At 41.4% G+C, this 13,191-nt stretch overlaps 1 long non-coding RNA gene across 1 annotated transcript in view; it reads left to right on the top strand.

Annotated features, from left to right (window-relative positions):
- LOC149917484 (uncharacterized) overlaps positions 1 to 13,175 on the top strand; it is a 158,773-nt gene extending 145,598 nt beyond the window's left edge. Inside the window, exon 3 of the long non-coding RNA XR_016467743.1 lies at positions 10,162 to 13,175. This is a non-coding gene — a long non-coding RNA (uncharacterized LOC149917484). The remainder of the gene's footprint in view (positions 1 to 10,161) is intronic.
- The last annotated feature ends 16 nt before the right edge of the window (positions 13,176 to 13,191 follow it).

Raw genomic sequence — 13,191 nt, 5'->3', positions numbered from 1 at the left:
GGCTATAACTAATACATAGTTAAAGGAGGTGGAGATGCTCTCTTGTTTCTAGAGTTGGCAGGAGGAGTGATTTGGAGAGCAGCTAGCTCAGCTGGGTGGGAGGGTGCACTGTGACCTCCCCAGCTGCAAAGACAGCACTACTAATGGGCTCTCTGGGAGGCCCTCTGGTTGTGAGATTTCACCTGGAAACCAGAGCTCTGCAGAGGGGTGGAGCTTAGCTGGATTAAAGAAAAGGATAGTGAAGCTTTCTTCATCACATAGCTATTATCAGGAACCTGTAAAATGAGAAATGGAAGGTAAGGATTGGACGATATGGATTTACCTGAAAGCAGGTTGAAGAGGTGCAATAAAGTGAAAGTCACTGCAACAAGCTGGAAGTCAAGGCAAATTGTCAGAGCAGGGTGAGTGCCTAATTCCCATCGACTTCAATTCAGATCTACTTCTGGAGGAGTTAGAGGCCTGTTTCTGTAAATCCCACCTTGTGGCCTGTCTGTGGGGTGGAAAGGCAATTTACTGGTCCGCCCTGCCTTGATGCAGCTCCAACATAGCGATTGACTCTGGAAAGCTGTCCTCTCACAATCATCTCTCTTCATAAATGCCACTGAGTAATGGTGCCTGGTAAGGGGAAGAAGCTGTGACCTCTGGGTCCAACCTGCCACTGACCACTGGTCTTCATCCAGGTCTTGCCAGTGTTATAAGCGTGGATGTTTCCATTTTCTCAAGTAGGAATATGTTTTGTTCATCAGGTTTCTTCAAAGCTTTTACAGCTGTAACTTGTATGCTAACTCTAATTTCACTGCCATGTGTGAAATGTTATGTTTGGAAAATAATGACATGTGACTCATCTGTTATTGTATTGGTCTTAACTATTTTGCATGGAAGGTGTTGACTGCTTTTCATTACAGGATAAGAAATTTTGCTACTGTTAAGTGTAGTATGATACCACTACTTACCAGTTACAGGGAATTGAATAATTCTTATATTCACTGGACACCCTTTCAGCTCCTTTTTATAAAACATTACAACTAATCAGTCAGTAGGTGAAACTCCAAAAGGGTCACAGGCTTTGAACAAGTGCAACTCACTTGCATTTCAGGGTCTGCAAGATTTGCCCTAACACAACCAGCAGTAAATGAAATCACCTCCCCATCCAATGCACTCACTGCATTGGTAATAAAGACAAATACATTTGATCAGATTCCCAGCTAGATCAATAACAATTTGTGCACTTGGGTGATCTTACCCACGTTGTTACTGTGAGCTGCATTTCCACGGGGATTTACTGCCTAGCTTCCCTTAAGCATGTATGGGTTTTTGTGCCCCAAATCTGCTTCTTCATGTGTGCGGGTGACAAAAACTACATGCTCAAAAATGGACCACCAAAAAATGATTCTCAAGGACTAAGAAGATATGATTCCCCACAAATCACTACAGTTAGAGACGTTTGAACCCCAGAAAGTGAAACCACTCCTGACCTCGGAGGAAGAATATCTGTGTACTAGCATGTTAGCTTGCAATGCAAATTCAGGCTGGGGCTCCAAATCCCTGATTACACTCATTGCCTGCAGGCTGGCAATTACCCTTCCTCTACCCACGAGTGAACACGTTCGCATTCTGGCAGGAAGAGGACATCACTGGTTCACATTTGAGCCTTGCCTTTACAGGCAGAATGGCCACAATTGCCATGATTGCAAATTTGAGCACAGCTTCTCAGAGGAACATGGATGTGAATCCAGGGTCCAAAATCAGGCTTACCAACAGCTCTTTGTTCCCAGGCTCCTGTGCACACCAGAAACCCTTCCAATTAGCTTTAGTGTCAGTGGTGGGTAAAATAAAAGAAAAGCAAACATCAGTGACTCAAACCCCTGTCAGACAGATGATGGAGATCATAGGAAGTAGAGGGACTTTCCTTTTATTTAAATTTTCACTGGTTATTTTGCTGATTGCTTGGGCGGGTAGGAAAGAGCAAAAGGAAGTCTGAAGTCTAAAATCTTGATAAACACATTGTAATTGTCATATCATTTGTTTAGCTGAAAAAAAAAAAATCTCAGGAAAATGTATAGAACAGGCTAAGTTCTGATACAGATCTACACATTTGCCAAAACAAAATAGCAGGAAAGTTCTTACAAGGACTTTATATTTTGTAATTCACAAATGGATTTTTTAAAAACAGGAATTTTTGAGGATGCTGCTCAGGTGTGCACTACTCCTCTCCTGTACCAGTTACATGTATTGTGATGTGGCTGGCACCATAGGAAATGCATAGATTAATATTAAAAAAAAAATCCCTCAAAGTCTCTCTTCTTCCCAGCATACACACCATGCTCATGTAAAGGGGAATGGCACTTTAGAGGTGACCACTTACAAGGGCTCTATGGCCATTTCAGTACATTGAGCTTGCCCTTAAGCACATTCCATGCCAAATTCCAGTGCAGGAACAGTCTCCCCTAGCAAAGCTGCCCAAATACTTCCTCACAGTGTGTCCCAACATCAGATATCATTAGCTATCAATGAGAATAAATTAAACTGGAGATATATCTGAGATGTTGGCCTGGTTCACTTGGGTTGAATATTTGGAAAAATTTCTTCTCAGAAAGAGTGATGAGTTATTAGAACAGGCTGCTCAGAGAGATGGAGGAATCACCATTCCTGGAGGTGTTCAAGAAACATGTAGAAGTGGCACTGAAGGACATGGTTTTGGTGGGCACAGTGGGGATGGGTTGACAGTTGGAGTAGATCGTCGTGGTGGTCTTTTCCAACCTTAATGACTTTATGATTCTGTGATTCTTGATGTTAGTACTGTGTGGGTTGTCTTTGCATTTGGTTCATCTTATGTAACACTGAAGCTTCATTTGAGCTTCTGCTTTTCTCCTTCTGCATATTTACTGTGCACAGAAGGATTTGAATCTTAGCAAAAACTTAGCAAAACTTGGTGTTTCAAAGGTTTTCCCAGATATCTACAAAAGCAACAATTCTCCAGAGTTTCAACTGGCTGATATTTTTTTCTCCTACAGTATCAATATAATTTCATAATTAATTTTCAGGAAATATTTATTATTAATTTTTCATTAGATAAAATCTCTATAGAGAGAAACCAAGGGATTTCTGCTGTCACCTACAGGTCACAGTCCAAACAGAAAATATTTGTGCTTTCTCCAGATGTTTTTGTTGCCTGTCCTTCCTTGCATTCCCAAAGCAATTGCTTTGCTTTCCAGCTGGGTATTGTGAAGACTGTCATCATTTGTTAATCTAAAAAAACTAGAATAACTGGCCCCTGTCGCCAATGCTGTCACTGGCATTTTGATGTTTCAATATTGTATGCTGCAGATGATTGTCCATAAGAGACAGCTGTAGTTTCACCATACACTGAATGCAAGCTACTCCAAGGACATCCTTACAAAATGACGCTTAGCTGAAATTGTTCCCAAGCGATGCCCCAAATACCTTTAAAGATTTGCTTTGAAACTTTTCCAGACTCCAGCTTTTCCCAAGCTTCCCTTTAAAGTCTTTACCTGAAAGGGATGGAATTGCTCAGCCTATGTTCTGGCTGATATAGTATACAGATCAGTGTTTACATCTCTTCTTGCACTGAGTCTAATTTATAATTTAACACTGTTGAGACCAGGCTGACAATGTAAACATGGTATATTGATGACCTGCAAAAAAGAGAAGCTGTCTTCTATGCCAAGTGCCTGTGGCTCTGTTTATGTTGGAAATGCATTATTAAAGAATGTGTGTGGTCAAGCTGTAACCTTTCTAGTACTGAAGTATTCATTTACTTTGGGTCATTTCTTTGTTTCTCCTCACATAGTCTCCTAATCCAACAGCTGATCAAGTTTCAGCCTTTCGCTTCAGCTTGGCCAATTAAGATAGCATCATACAGTGTGACAGCTTTTTCAGGCTCTGTGAACCTTGTGCAGTGTGCCTTGTACTCGACAACTGAATTAGGCTAATTCTGGGAACAAATATGCTATCCAGGTAATGCTGAGCAATTTATTACCAAAGCAGCACTTTATTGTCCTTCCAACCTCTGTAGAACATGACAACTGAATGTTGGTCACACTTAGACTTATAGGTAGAACTTGGAGATGGAGGAAATTAAGATGTTACTTCAGCCGTGGCCAGTTTGTCTGCTTCTTTGTACTTGGTCCTGGATTGCCTGACTTTCTGAGATGCCATGGCAATTGGTGAGCTCAGTAAGCCTGGGTGAAAGCTGTAGTAGTCTTTGACCACTAAATATGCATAGGGAGTTTTATAAATAAGCTCTCATTTTGCTGTCTTCAGAAGATATAGGGTATGATAACTCAAAGCAAATGCTCAGGGGAAAGGAGATGCTGTGCTACTAGCACTAAAAACTGAGCTCTGACTGTGAGGAACAGCAATCTAAAAGCCTTTAGCAACACTGTGCCATAACTAGACTGGTGGAGAAGTGTTATCCACCCTGCCTTGGGAAAACTGCACAGTGAATCACCCTGCAGAACAGGCAGAGCACCCATTGATTCCTGAAAATGTTTGAAACATCCCATCTGAGCCTCCTCTTATTTATCTGCCACCCAGGAGGCCTTCCACCCTTTCAAGGGGTTGATAACTCTGCAGTGCTGATGGTGCTTGATGATGGCTCCTGTCCTACACTCAACATTATGTAACTCAGTATTTTGATGCATTGATCTTACAGTATAAAGGGATGTTATATGAAGGAAGCCCACAGCATGCCAAGAGACAGGGAGTGAGGAGTGCCCTGGTGCACATAAGCAGAGTCCTGTGTTTCATTTTTCCGCATCGCACATCCTCCACTTCATCAACTGTGCAACAAACAGACTTCAGTTAATAACCTTGATTCAGAGAAACTGAACAGATTTTAAAGCTTTTTTGTTTTTTAAGAAATATCTACACATTAACAAATTTTACCTGTGATATAAATAGAATTAGAAGGAGTGATCATTGCCAGTTTTGCAATGGTGTCTGCAAGCAATAATAGAAATGTAGGTGATTAATGCAAAAACACTTTTTTTGTGTGTGAATGCAAACAGCAAATATATTCAACTCTACTGACAAAATGATAGCTGAACAACAGTGAACTAGCCTTAGCAGTGTCTATCTGGGTTGCCAGGCATCTAAAGCAGCAACTCCTTCCGCAGTAAGGATATCTTTCTGGCGAGGCTGCAATGTAACTGTGTCCCGTTTTTGTTGTTGTTTACTCTGTGTGACATCCATTGACTCAAATGAGCCATTTTTTATTCCTTTGTAGACACGAGAGTGAATTTAGCACAGTGTGTTATCACAGAGCTCCTCACAGACAGTGCTGACAAATAGCTGTGTGGACAACCCATTCAGGCTGTAGTACTATCCATCAGCAATGACAGTAGCTGGCAAACCAGTGCTGTTTATATCAATTTGTTATTTTCTAGGAAGTAACCCAGCTTCATTATTATTGGGGGAGATAAAACGAAGATGAGAGGCCAAGACCCTCATTTGGTTCTTAATGCACTCCCATTGCTTTGATGTATTACAGAGAACAAAATTGACCGATGTAGTAGCTCATTACACAGGGAAAAACATACACTAAAATAACATATTTTCTTTACCTTTAGTTCAGTGACAACTCAGAGCGTCTAGAAAGGATCCTGGGCCAGATGTTTAAAATAGAACCTCCCTACTTGGTCCTGCAAAAGAAATTGGGATTCATGATGCACCACAGTCTGTAGATGGCAAAAATTCTGTAAGATTTAATGTCTTAAAGAACAAGAGTATCGTTTTAAGACTCCTTGTGAGCCAAAGCATTTCACTGGCTTTGCACAGTACTGCATCACAGTACTCTAGGACATTCTTCCAGGCTTTCTGTGATACTTGAGCAACAAATCCTCCCCATGTCTTGCACAGTAGCCGAAAACCGCAATTATTATAGATTCAACCTCAACTTTGAGGATTTATTAGTGAGGTAATCTATGGAAATCTGCCTTCCTGAAATGTGAGGAGGAAGTTCATATGTAGGAAGATTGTTTCCTTCTGTAAACAGTTTTGTTGGGATAAGAAATGCTCCTCTCCTGATGATATACCAGCTCCATAGAAAATGATGCTTTTACTGTGAGCATCCATGAAAAAAAAAAGAAAGATTCTATCTCCAGAATTTATTTAGGGGAAGCAAATGGTGGCTGGCTAGCACTGATGCTTAGCACTTTATAGACAGGATAAGGCTGTCAGTACATCAGCACTTGTTAGGCAGATGTTGATATTCCTGTCTTGGAATACTGGGCTTGGAGTCCTTGCAGATGGGATTCAGCTTATCTGACTTTAGACATGGAAAGAAGTGGCACAATATTCAGAAACATAGGCTATGATTCCTCTGTTCTGTTTTAGATGTCCAATTTAGGATGCGTTTAATCTGATGAATCCCAGCCCATCTTATTTTATCTGCAGTCAAGCCAGGAATGTTACCCATATTATTTTATCTGCCAGTCACGTTGCTCATCTTTCCATTTGGGAGTCAGACCCAGCATTCTGCTTGACTGATACTGTAAATAATGCCACCTTGTCACTAAAGGCAAAAACTATGTGGAGCCTTGAATTTGTGTCCAATCCCGAAGTGACCCTCCATGGCAGAGGAGGGTCCTAAAACTCTTGATTCACTACTGACTCAGAGCAAGAAGAGCTGCCTACTAAATTACAAACATTGCTCCCTCGTGGCTTGAATGTTTCCTGAACCCTTATGTTTGTGCTGGGGCTGACTCAGTACCTGTTTATTTGTATGAGATGTGGTTAGATAGCAGCACACATGCACAGGTGCTGCTGCTTCTCTCAGCTGTAATTAGACAGTTCACCTAATGTGGGGACAGAAACATCCTTTGAGCTGTAAAATATTTGTCCTTCATTACCTGTCACCCTCTGACTTTTAGTTAAAGTGATGCTCCTTTTCCTGGAACATGCACATAGTTAGGATTAATATCATAATCCTGCCTGACAGCCACTCGAAAGCTCCTCTGTGTTGATTAGGTTTTGGCAGCTGAACAGAGCTGCCACTGCGTTTTCTTTTGATACTGACTGGTGATAGGTTTGACAAGAAGTTAAAAAGAAAATAAAATTCTCTAAAAAAACAAAACCCGATTAGCTCTTTTGTTACTCTGGTGAAGTGGAACAGATACTTCAGCTGCTGGTGGTGGTACAGGCAGAAACCTGCTCCTCATCCCCTGCTGCCCTCAGAGGACAGATGGATGAATGGTAGCGGCTGGCTTAAAGATGTCTTCATCTGTTCCATTAGGAAGGGAAACAGAGTTTTGGCACCAGCTTTTAAAGAAAATAGAAGGTGCTAAATTCACTAAACTTTATTGGTTTGAATGTATAATAATGATAGTTTAATGGCAGGAGAGAGGCAGATAATTAGAAGTGAGTAGGTTTGATTGCCCTTGTACGTCACTCCAGATAGCTTCTCAGTGCTCCCGAATCCTTGTTTGCTTTGTCTGAAGCTGAAATCCCACAAGGTCTGAATGTAACCAGCTGTCTCGCTAACTAACTGCCAGCACTTTCCCTGAATGCAAGCTATCAGCTTCCACAACATCAGCCTCCTCCCCTGAGCTCTTCCTCACTGTCTCTCCTTGCGTGATTGCTTTTATCTATTGCTTGCAGAGCTTCTTCTAATCATATTGCTTCTTGCCTCCAAGGGTCAAACACACGACCATTGCTACCTACACAAATGGGGAAGACTGTCACCTCCGCTACACTGATAAGCATTTGGCAGGCAGGACACTGCGAAGCAGGAGAGCAAACAGCCAGCAATCTGCAAACACCATAAATATGTTACATTCTCAGCAGGAAGATGGGCACTATATGTACCAAGAGGCCTTTGTTTAATGAGCTGTCAGAAAGCAGGCATGAAATTATGTTTGAAAACATGTGCAAGCTGAAGAGACAGAGCTGGGGCACTGAAAAACCTCTTTTGGCTGTTCAGAACATCTTATCAGTTTGAGAACTGTCATGTGATGAGAGCTATCACTAGCAAGGTAATAGTGTTTGAAAGCTACTGATTTTTCTCTCTCAGCTCCATTTTGTGACAGAAATTAGTAAGAGAAAAACTCAACATTTCTTTCCGCATAATTTTTTTTTTCTCCTGAAGGTGTAGCCAGGAACCCCAAAGTACGCGTAAAGGCGGGAGATAAATCAAAATCATCATTAATTGTAAAGGAGTAACTGTGGAAGTCAAGAATATCATTAATCCTGCAGAGATTGTGTTCATGTTACACCAATGCACCTCCCACCACTCATTGCTCTTGATCATATGCACACAAAAGCACTACAGTGCAGGTTACTGCTACGTGCGATGGCAGCACAAAGATGACATGGGGTTGGGGCAACAGCCTGCAATCCAGTGGCTGTCAACAGCAGTAAAACTCTGTGAAAAATATGATTGTTGCAGTATATTAACCGTGCTAGGGTCACTTTAGGTAGGTGTAATAGGCTGTGCAGCAACATCAGGCTTCCACTGCAGCTAAATCATGCAGAACAAGTTGATAAAGGTTTAGAATAAATCCTCAAGTATCCTTTGGGGCCAGAAAGCCCTTTCTTTCTAAGACAACTGGAGTAGTTTTCGTCATGCCTGTGTGTCTGTTTTCTTTGTTTTTAAGAAAGCTTTTTGCAGCTCAAGCATTTGTGGTTCGCTCCTGTGCTGAAAGGGAACACTGAGCTGGAACTCACTGTAAACTAGGCAGGTACTCATTCCCAAAGCTGGCTTCTTTTTCTTTTCTTTCTTATCAAGAATGTGGATCAAAATCCAAGGCTTCTTGGTTAGATCAAGCGGAGCCCAAATCCAATCTGCTCCTGCTCTTCCGAAATTCAGAAGAAAAATTAGATTTGGGAAAACAAGCAAACCAATCAAGAAACAGATTGTCAATTCTATGTGGATCCTACCAATTTTTGCCACAGCATGAACGGATTAGATCAGATCACTAGCTGCCTAGTATCCACTACAGTAACAGTTAGTAACTACTGTTACTACTAAGTTTTAACAGTAACCACTGTTAAAAGGCACATGGAATGGAGAGAAAAGTAAGGCTTGTAAACTGTACTTCTAGGAGTTCTGAAAAGCAAAATGTGGTGTACAGAAGAGAGAGTATTTTGCAGAAGAAATTGATTCTTTTTGAAGTTGGACTATTCATTAATTAAAACTGAAAATAAAATCAGATTTTGGCCAACAAGCAAGGAAATAAATATTTCTGCCATTAAATATGTCCCTGAACTGTCATATTACTTGTAGTTTGGTGAGACCCTTGTATGTGTGCAACATTTCACTACATGTCTGTGTCCCATGTTCTGCCTCCCCCATCTCACTGAGCGTTCCCATTATGCCATAGAAGATGTGGTCTTGCAGGAAGCATATTCTTAAAGGATAATACAGATGTAAACCGCCTGTAGTTCACATATCACCACCCTGAGTAGTTCCAGATAGGAGGATTCAAGCCATAAATCTCTGGTTTGGGATTTTTCCCATAACAGTCAAATATTTCTATGGGGAAATGTTTAACGTTTTTCAAGCTGCTTTTCCAGTGTTAATGTTTTGCCAGTGTAAAGCAGATGAGGACAGTAGAAGCAGCAGATAAACTTGTTTCCTCTGCTTTCCATTTGCTGATCTGAAATAGATCAATTTCTGCAAATGTGTTTCATTTTATCCTCACTAATATGCCTCAGAGCTTAAGCAGTTTTTGATTATATTAAAATCATAATAGCATGGATACTATAGAAACCAAAAGTATCCTGTTAATTCGTACGAGAAACTGTTTTATCTGACTGTGAATGGATTATATGTTACACACAGGAAATACTTTCATTCTGTGGCCTTCTCAATGATGCAAGCATTCACGAAAGACCACAGCATTTCTTTCCTTCTCCTGAGAGAGTGTTTGGTTTCCAAGAGGTTATGTGCTGTTTGAATTGGAGTTCGGTACTGAACTGCAAGGAGATGGACAAACAACTCTTAAGATGAAGGAAAACTGAAACCTTTCCATTGCAGAATTTTTGAAATTGAAGCATTTTACTTAGGTTCATGAGTTGCTCTTTTTCTAATGTCTTTTTCTCTCTTGCTGACTTTGCTACTGTGTTTGATATAATATACATATAAAATTTTGCTTAGTTTTGACATTTCTTTTTTTCTGCCTTTCATATCTCATTTTGCAGAGCGTTAAAAGGAAAAATGAAACTGTGATTTGCCACAGATTTCCCTTCTGACCCTCACTGAGGGATCACTGCAAGTTGTGCATTTTTCCACGCTTTACTACTGTTCACTTCTTCGCATATCCAAGCCTCTGCAAAGCAAGGAGCAAGAAGACTGGCCGTGAAAAAAAAAAAAAAAAAAAAAAAACAGAGGAAGAATGAGGAAAAGATCAAGAATTTTAGGGATTGTATAATGTGGTATGGCGGAGATCAGCAATTGCATTTTGGCCAGTTTTATGTCCTGCAGGATTGTCCATAACCTCACCTGAACATTATCAAAAATGGCCAAATGGGACTTTTTTAGTCACTTACTTCTCCCACTTAAGAAGGGAAGCCCCAAGCTTCAGTCAAAGGAAAAAACATACATTCCTATGAGGGTACTGAGCAGTGCTTTAAGACTTGAAATTCCACTTAAGCCTACTTGCTTTGTCAGTGGAAAGGTTGGGTGCCTTTGAAGGCTTCTGAAAAGCAGTTAAGAGCCATGAAAAAAGCAAAGCAGGGAGCCAAGAGCACAAGGACTCAAATGGAGTTTTCCAGCCTGGCTGTGAGCTTTTAACCGCCACCACCCAGAGCAGGGCCAGAGTCCCACTCCTGCCCTTGTCAGCAAGGCAGGACATGGCTGTGCAGAAAAGACAGTGCGGTAGAAACAACTGCTGTGAGCCTCGGTTGGGAGGGACTGAGCATTTTCCCCATCCTGCTTTGGCAGAATTGGCCAGGGTTCGAGGCATCTTTCATTTCCCAGCTCTGTTTTTGCTGCAGAAGACACAGCTCCTTTTTATTTTTCTAGACTGGCTGATCCCAGCATGCACCAAATCCATGAAGGGAAATAGGAAATGATTTTCTTAGTCCCTGAATTGACCCGTGGGTCTGACAATCCTGCTAGACTCGGCAGTTTCTCTGCTGGTTTGAGGAGACTGTGTTTATGCACCTGGGATCATGCAGCTTGAATTATTCTTTTAAACATTTTCATAGAGAGTGGCAGTGTAACAGAAATCACTAAACAAAATGTACATTGTGTGTGACAGTTAGCAACGGGCCGGTTCACAGATTGTTAAGGGCTATTGAAAGTCATGCTTGTGTTTTTCTTCTTTAACATTTTTCAAGGACAATTTGATTGCATTTCCCAGAAAGGTTAATATAAACAATCTGCTCCCTTCATTTTTATGAGAAACATTTAAAAGTAAAACGTCCTGCTGTTATTTCGCTATTGCCTGTGTTATTGATGGCTGAGGATTCCCAAATAAGTTCTGAAATTTTGCAGCTTTGCACATTTCTGGGAAAATTACTCGAAAGTCCACTGTCTCATTCCCCATCCACAGAAGCCCTGAGAAAGATAAAACTTTCTTCAATGTCTCCTTAATCCCAAAAGGCAGGATTCATCCCTTGCACTTCAGCTACATAAAGATTAGGTATCTACTCTGAACCAGTCATTTAATGCCCTCCACAGCCAGAAGAGAAGAAGACAAGCAAGTCTGGGGGCCAGCTTGGTTCATCTTTCGTAGGTGCCAGTCTTTGACATAAGTGACTTACTTTGTGGAAGCAGCTTTCTTTCTCCACCAAAAATAAAGTCAGTCCAAGCAACACACTCAGATTGTGTCATGCCTGTCCTGCCCTGGTATGCTCTCTGGCTCTGCCCCACAGATTGTGTTGGTAGGACCCCTTCTGCTGTCAGTGTCTGTCAGGGTGACCAGCTGGCTCCAATGCTTACAAATGTACTCTGCAGCTAACAAACGTGGATATACTCCTCAAAGAGTAACTTCTGAGTGTACCTATCAGTATTCTTGGGCCAAATTTGCAATTCCACTGTAAGTCTACAATCACTGGTAGGTATTCCATCTTATCTCTGGATGACCTGTCATGTTAATATTTATTTTCAGTTTTTTTGGGTGCGTTGAGTATGGGGTTGGACTAGCAAGGGACCTATACAGGTCCCTTCCACCCTAAACTTATGTATGATTGTCTCTATAATTTTCACAAAATCAATATGTTACCTACCAGTCATTCGATGTGTTGTCTAAGTCAAATGTTATGTTGATTTTGTTCCCTCCCCTGCCCACCCTCCACATGTGAAATTGAAAGCAGAGATAAAATGAACAAAAATGGACCTCTTCTTGGTCAAATGAAATGCCTTCCCACTGGTACAAAAAGTGGACCTCTTGCATCAGACTGCATTGGTTCTAAGGGCTATCTCAGCAGTTAACACTTCTGGTACTGAGGTCAGCAGTGAACCTCCCACCAACCTGAGTGGTGCAAGGCTCTGGGACAGATTTTTATTCACATGTTCACCTGCTCACCATAGCACTGCCTACCTTCCTGCTGCAGTGTTTGCTGAGGTGCCTTTAGATCCTGCAGGGAGGAGCTGCATACCATCTTGGCATTCCTCAGCACTGCAAAATATGCCTTAGCATGAAAGGTGCATGCCATGCATTTTAGAAGAACAAAAAATTATCCAAATGCAACATAAGCTTTTAGATTTCAGTTAAATCTAGATAGATGTGATTCACAAGGTGTAGCTGAGAACGAGTCAGGACCTTCCCCTCTCAAGGCAGGCCAGGTCCCGGTTGTGCTCTCAGACCCACATGTGCATTTCCCATTTTCTGCCCCTCAGTGGCTGCACAGCCACTCTTTGAAGGGCTGACAACACAGAAACAGGGCTCCTCTGCTTGTATGTTAGCAGATCTCTGCCTCCTGCCAGCCAAGTCTCCCCAGAAGGCTGCTTCCTTAGCTTTTCTTAGGCATTTTCTTTGTTATCCTACTATTTGTTTTTCTGCAGATGTATTACTATTGCAAAACCTATTCTATACACTCACTCAGATGCACAGAACACTTTTGCTCAGATTTGCTGGGGCACAACTGATCTCAATGCTGTGATCACCAATGCATAAAAAAAAACATTGCCAGTTTTCATTAGATTCTTGCTGGCTGCAGATGCTCAAATACAAATGGTCACTTTATATTATAAATTACGCTGTGTGCAGAACTGTGTGTGTGTAT

Source organism: Phasianus colchicus, chromosome 6, assembly GCF_987193195.1.
Source record: "Phasianus colchicus chromosome 6, bPhaCol1.hap1.1, whole genome shotgun sequence".
Lineage (NCBI taxonomy): Eukaryota > Metazoa > Chordata > Aves > Galliformes > Phasianidae > Phasianus > Phasianus colchicus.
This window is presented reverse-complemented; position numbering and strand designations above follow the sequence as displayed.